The sequence below is a fragment of the Nicotiana tabacum genome, chromosome 7 (genome assembly GCF_000715075.1).
Source record: "Nicotiana tabacum cultivar K326 chromosome 7, ASM71507v2, whole genome shotgun sequence".
Classification (NCBI taxonomy): domain Eukaryota; kingdom Viridiplantae; phylum Streptophyta; class Magnoliopsida; order Solanales; family Solanaceae; genus Nicotiana; species Nicotiana tabacum.
In genome coordinates this window covers 166133912-166140939 of record NC_134086.1, presented here as the reverse complement: position 1 = coordinate 166140939, position 7028 = coordinate 166133912, and positions in this window count along the sequence as shown.

Sequence of the window (7028 nt, the reverse complement as noted above, 5' to 3'; positions counted from 1 at the left end):
ACAGATCAGGTTATTATCACACCTGTAACCCAGCTGCCAGTGATCAACAACAAAGCCATCCCATGTAACTATGAACGGGTGACTGTAATGTACAATGGAAAAGAAGTCAAGGAAGAAGTGTGTGAGGTGCAAGGCTTGACTCGTTCGGGAAGATGTTTTACGCCCGAAGAGTTAAGAAAAACTAAAAATAATCCAACACCAATAAAGAGAGCTATGACGGAAGAAGAGGCGGAAGAGTTTTTAAGAAAAATGAAACTCCATGATTATTCTGTTGTGGATCAATTGAAGAAGACGCCCGCTCAAATTTCATTGTTGTCATTACTGATCCATTCAGAGGAGCACCGTCTGGCTTTGATGAAAATCCTGAATGAAGCTCATGTTCCCGAAAAAATCTCTGTAAATCATTTGGGAAGAATAGCCAACAGAATCTTTGAGACAAACAGAATTACATTTGCTGATGATGAATTACCTGTGGAAGGTACCGAGCATAACAGAGCTCTTTACCTCACCGTGAAATGTGAAAACTCCGTAGTAACCCGGGTATTGGTTGACAATAGGTCAAGTGCAAACATCTGCCCTCTCTCCACTTTAAGCAAATTAAAAATTAAAGAGGAGAGGATCCAGAAGAATAGTATTTGCATACGGGGGTTTGACGGTGGAAGTAGAGATTCATGTGGCGACATAGTGTTGGAACTAACAATAGGGCCAGTTGAATTCACAATGGAATTTCAAGTGTTGGACATAACTGTTTCTTACAACTTGTTGTTGGGTCGACCATGGATCCATGCTGCTAAAGCAGTCCCATCAACACTACATCAGGCTGTCAAGTTTTAATGGGATCATCAAGAAATAGTTGTGCATGGGGAAGAAAGCTTAAATGCTCACAGCAGTACCATTGTACCGGTCGAGGGAATAGAAAATGACCAGGGACCATGGGTATACCAAGTGTCCGACACAGTGTCGGTTGAGAAAATTCCAGAGGGGAAATACCTTCCGAATCCAAAGATATCCTCTGCATCAGTCATGGTAGCCTATGAAATGTTAAAGAATGGTTTTATACCCGGCAAAGGTCTGGGCTTATCTTTGCAAGGAATTATACAACCAGTATCTCTCCCCGAGAACTGGGGAACATTCGGTTTGGGATTTATACCCACTATCACCGATGTAAAAAAGGCCAGAAAGTTGAAACATAAGGCATGGGATCTTCCAAAACCAGTCCCACATCTGTCAAAGTCTTTTGTCAAGACCGGTGCTAGAAATCGCCCGATAACAACAATTCCTAAATCTCGGGTCAATCCTGAGGAGGAGTTGATTGAAAGATTCGAAAAGTTGTTTGATGATGTGAATATGTTGGAAAGCGGAGAAGGGTGTAGCAACGCGGAAGTTCAATTCGTTGGGCCAGAAACAAAGCTTAATAATTGGAAAGCCACTCCTCTTCCCATTCGAAAGGAGTCTTGGTAGTTTATTTTGATTTTCTTTCAGTTTGTTTGGGTTACTTCAGGGTTATAATCCCAAAGCTTATCTTACAGTTTGTTTGAAGTGTGCAAACATTGTTATCTTTCATCATCCAATAAAAAGCAGTTTCCTTTTTATTATCATTCCTGATAGTTTTCTTTTCTTTTTTCTTTTTTCTGTACAGTTCTTTTTACGCTGGCTCTAGTGATATGGCATGTATGAGGAATCCTCAGCCCAGTCTTAAAAATCAATCTGGTTCCGAAATATTAATTCAGGAAATATATTGTGATTATGAATCAGAATATGATGAAGATGAGGTTTTTGAAGAGATTAGTAAAGAGTTAATTCACTTTGAGGAAAAAATCAAACCTAACTTGAGTGATACCGAGGACATCAATATAGGGGACACGAGTAATGTCCGGAAAACTAAAATAAGTGTCCATCTCGAACCAAAAATCCGAGAAGAGTTAATTAAAGCACTCATAGAATTCAAAGATGTTTTTGCATGGTCGTATGACGACATGCCGGGCCTGAGCACTGATTTAGTGGTTCACAAGTTGCCCACCGATCCAACGGTGCCTCCTTTCAAGCAAAGGCTGAGAAAATTCAAGCCTGATATGAGTGTGAGAATTAAGGAAGAAATCACCAAACAATTGGAAGAAAAGGTCATTCGAGTCACTCGATATCCTGTTTGGTTGGCTAATATCGTTCCTGTACCAAAGAAAGACGGCAAAATCAGAGTATGCGTCGACTACCGTAATCTCAACAAAGCCAGTCCGAAGGATAATTTCCCATTAGCCAATATCCATATTTTGATCGACAATTGTGCCAAGCATGATATAGGGTCTTTCATGGATTGTTATGCCGGGTATCATCAAATTCTAATGGATGAAGAAGATGCAGAAAAGACGGCATTCATCACACCATGGGGAACTTATTGCTACCGGGTAATGCCATTCGGTTTAAAGAACGCCGGAGCAACCTATATGAGAGCAATGACCACAGTGTTTCATGATATGATACACAAGGAGATTGAGGTATACGTGGACGATGTGATCATAAAATCAAAGCATCAGGCCGACCACGTTGGGGATTTGAGGAAGTTCTTCTTAAGACTTCGAAGGTACAACCTCAAGCTTAACCCTGCCAAATGCACATTTGGAGTTCCATCTGGAAAATTGCTGGGATTCATAGTTAGTCGACGAGGTATCGAGCTAGACCCGTCAAAAATCAAAGCCATCCAAGAATTGCCACCTCCAAGAAACAAAACTGAAGTAATGAGTTTGTTGGGAAGGTTAAATTACATCAGCAGGTTTATTGCTCAGCTCACAACAACCTGTGAGCCAATTTTCAAATTGTTGAAAAAGGATGATGCGGTCAAATGGACCGATGAGTGTCAAGAAGCATTCGATAAGATAAAAGGGTACTTGTCGAACCCACCCGTGTTGGTCCCGCCAGAGCCGGGAAGACCTTTGATTCTTTACTTGACGGTTTTGGAAAATTCATTTGGTTGTGTATTGGGGCAACATGACCTCACTGGCAGAAAAGAACAGGCCATCTACTACCTCAGCAAGAAATTCACAGCTTATGAGGTTAAGTATACTCATCTGGAGAAGACATGTTGCGCCCTGACTTGGGTAGCTCAAAAATTGAAACACTACTTGTCATCCTACACTACTTACCTCATTTCTCGTCTGGATCCATTGAAATATATTTTTCAAAAACCTATGCCAACGGGAAGACTTGCAAAGTGGCAGATATTGCTCACAGAATTTGACATCATCTATGTGACTCGAACTGCAATGAAGGCCCAAGCATTGACCGATCATTTAGCCGAAAACCCGGTCGATGAGGAATACGAACCATTGAAAACCTATTTTCCTGATGAAGAAATAATGCACATCGACGAGGTGGAGCGAATTGAAAAACCTGGCTGGAAACTTTTCTTTGATGGAGCCGCTAACATGAAAGGAGTCGGGATAGGAGCTGTAATCATCTCTGAAACAGGGCATCACTATCCTGTCACGGCTCAATTGCGATTTTATTGCACCAATAATATGGCTGAATATGAAGCTTGCATTTTGGGGTTAAGGCTAGCCGCAGACATGGGTATCCGAGAAATCTTAGTCATGGGAGATTCGGATCTTTTGGTACATCAAATTCAAGGAGAATGGGAAACTCGAGACTTGAATCTCATACCATACCGACAATGTCTACATGATCTTTGTCAGCGGTTTCAATCAGTGAAGTTCCAACATATTCCAAGAATCCATAATGAGGTTGCCGATGCATTGGCTACCCTGGCATCAATGTTGCATCATCCGGACAAAGCTTATATAGATCCGATACATATTCAAGTCCACGATCAGCACGCTTATTGCAATATGGTTGAAGAAGAATTTGATGGTGAACCATGGTTCCACGACATCAAGGAGTATATCAAGATGGGGATATATCCCACACAAGCCACAGGAGATCAAAAGAAGACCATTAGGCGATTGGCAAATGGATTCTTCTTAAGCGGAGGAGTTTTGTATAAAAGAACACCAGATCTTGGATTATTAAGATGCATAGATGCCAAACAAGCTACAACTGTCATGTCTGAAGTACATTCGGGAGTTTGCGGACCCCACATGAGCGGATATGTGTTGGCAAAGAAAATCCTCCGAGCTGGTTACTATTGACTTACCATGGAGCGAGATTGTATCAGTTTTGTGCGCAAGTGTCATCAATGCCAGATACACGGATATTTGATTCATTCTCCACCATCCGAGTTGCACACAATGTCGGCACCATGGCCCTTCGTTGCTTGGGGCATGGATGTGATTGGACCAATTGAGCCGGCAGCATCCAATGGGCACAGGTTCATTCTGGTAACCATCGATTATTTTACCAAATGGGTTGAGGCCAAGACATTCAAATCAGTGACCAAGAAAGCTGTGGTCGATTTTGTCCACTCAAATATCATATGACGATTCGGAATCCCAAAGGTGATCATCACAGATAACGGTGCTAATCTTAACAACAACTTAATGAAGGAAGTATGTCAACAGTTTAAGATTACACATCGCAACTCTACCCCATATCGGCCCAAGGCGAATGGAGCAGTAGAGGCAGCCAACAAAAACATAAAGAAGATACTTCGGAAAATGGTAGAAGGTTCAAAACAATGGCATAAAAAATTACCATTTGCATTATTGGGATATCGCACTACTGTTCGCACTTCAGTAGGAGCAACTCCTTATTTGTTGGTATATGGCACTGAAGCAGTAATTCCTGCAGAAGTTGAGATTCCTTCCCTTCGGATCATCGCCGAAGCAAAGATTGATGACAATGAATGGGTCAAGACCCGTCTGGAACAGTTAAACTTGATTGATGAAAAACGATTGGCCGCAGTATGTCATGGTCAATTATATCAAAGAAGAATAACAAGAGCATACAATAAAAAGGTGCGTCCACGGAAGTTCGAAGTAGGTCAACATGTGCTGAAACGTATTCTTCCACATCAGGTTGAGGCAAAAGGCAAATTTGCCCCGAATTGGCAAGGACCATTCATTGTGACCAGAGTATTATCGAATGGTGCACTATGCTTAACAGATATTGAAGGCAAATGCATAGACATGGCGATCAATTCTGACGCGGTAAAGAGATATTATGCATAACTTTTTGAATGTTTGTATTTAGCATTATTTCGAAGATTGGAATGACAAAGGCAATTTATTCTGCTATCCAAACACTATACCATTTGCTTCCCCTTCGAGCCATATTTGTTTCTTTCTTACCCTCTCTTGGAATCAATGAAAATCAAATAAAAAAAAAACCATCACTATTATCTAGTGAACTACGTTTGACCTGATTCCTCAAAGAAGGATACGTAGGCGCCTCACGGCTCGGTCATAGGGTGCACAATATACATAATGTGCACGAAAAGAAACATTAAGAGACCCCAATCAAGAAACTGGGGCAGGAATTGTATTGGAAATAAGAAAAGATTCCAAGAGTTGTAATTTTAAACCCATACCAAAACTATTTAGCTTTTAATACCTTTTCCATTTCTAACCCCATACCAAAAAGACCTTTCGATCAATCTTAGAAAAATGCTGAGACAAGCAAATGAAGATGGTTCATAACACTCTGGTACAAACAAGAAAAGAAAGTAAAAATGAGAGAGTCTTATAGGTGAAAACCCACACGGGCACCATAAGGCGACAGAAAGTTGAGAGAAAAGTAAAATGAGAGAGTCTTATTGGTGAAAACCTTCGTAGGCACCATAAGGCGAAAAGGAAGTGAGAAATGAACAAATGAGGAGGGTTTATCGGTGAAAACTCTTTGAGATACTGCAAGTCCAACAGGTCTGCAAAATGAAAAAAATAAAGGACTCAGAATTACGAAAGTTTTGGGGAAAACAAAAATGAGACAATTGAAAGGAGATTGATTAAAGACTGGGTTGATTAATCCAAAATGCATACCCTGATCATTGGCGCCAGTGACTCCAATCAGATAAGTTTATTCCTTTTCCAACAGTCATCCAAATTTGGATTTTTCTTTTCATTCTATAATTGTCGAAATCAGCGTATTTCGTCACTAATAATCTTACTTTTCTAAAGCTTTGAGATAAGTTTTATTCCAAACAAATAAGAAGGAATGTCAAGGTATATTACCAAGATTCAAGGTTACATGATGCAAAATAAGGCCATGAAAGGCGGGAGATAAAAACAATAAGATATGGGAGGAAGAAAAGTAAAATCAAAAGTGGATCAACAATGTTAGGAAAGACATATGATTACGGTTAAAAGGGTTTGAAGGAAAACATACAGAGGGGAATCCTATAGTCAAGGATCAATTACAAAGACAAAACGGTCTTTTCCAACCATTCCAAGACAATAAAACAAGACGAAGAAGAAGCCTCACCATCAGCAAGAATACCCCAGTTAACCACCCTGCTTTAAACTAACGAAGTTTTCTTTGATTTAAAATAGGGGCAAAGGCAATATTTGTGTCAGGAAATACCTGATAAAGAATTAAAGAAGTCAGGCGTCCACCTGGAGAATGAGGATGAGGAATTAAAGAAGTCAGGCGTCCACCTGGAGAACGAGGATAAGAATTAAAGAAGTCAGGCGTCCACCTGGAGAATGAGGATAAGAATTGAAGAAGTCAGGCGTCCACCTGAAGAATGAGGATGAAGAATTAAAATCAGGCGTCCACCTGGAGAATGAGGATGAGAATTAAAGAAATCAGGCGTCCACCTGGAGAATGAGGATGAGAAAAGAAGAAATCAGGTGTCCACCTGGAGAATGAGGATGAGAATTAAAGAAGTCAGGCGTCCACCTGGAGAATGAGGATGAAGAATTAAAGAAGGCAGGCGTCCACCTGGAGAATAAGGATAAGAATTGAAGAAGTCAGGCGTCCACCTGAAGAATGAGGACAAAGAATTAAAGAAGTCAGGCGTCCACCTGGAGAATGAGGATAGGAATTAAAGAAGTCAGGCGTCCACCTGGAAAATGAGGATAAGAATTGAAGAAATCAGGCATCCACCTGGACAATGAGGATGAGAAAAGAAGAAGCCAGGCGTC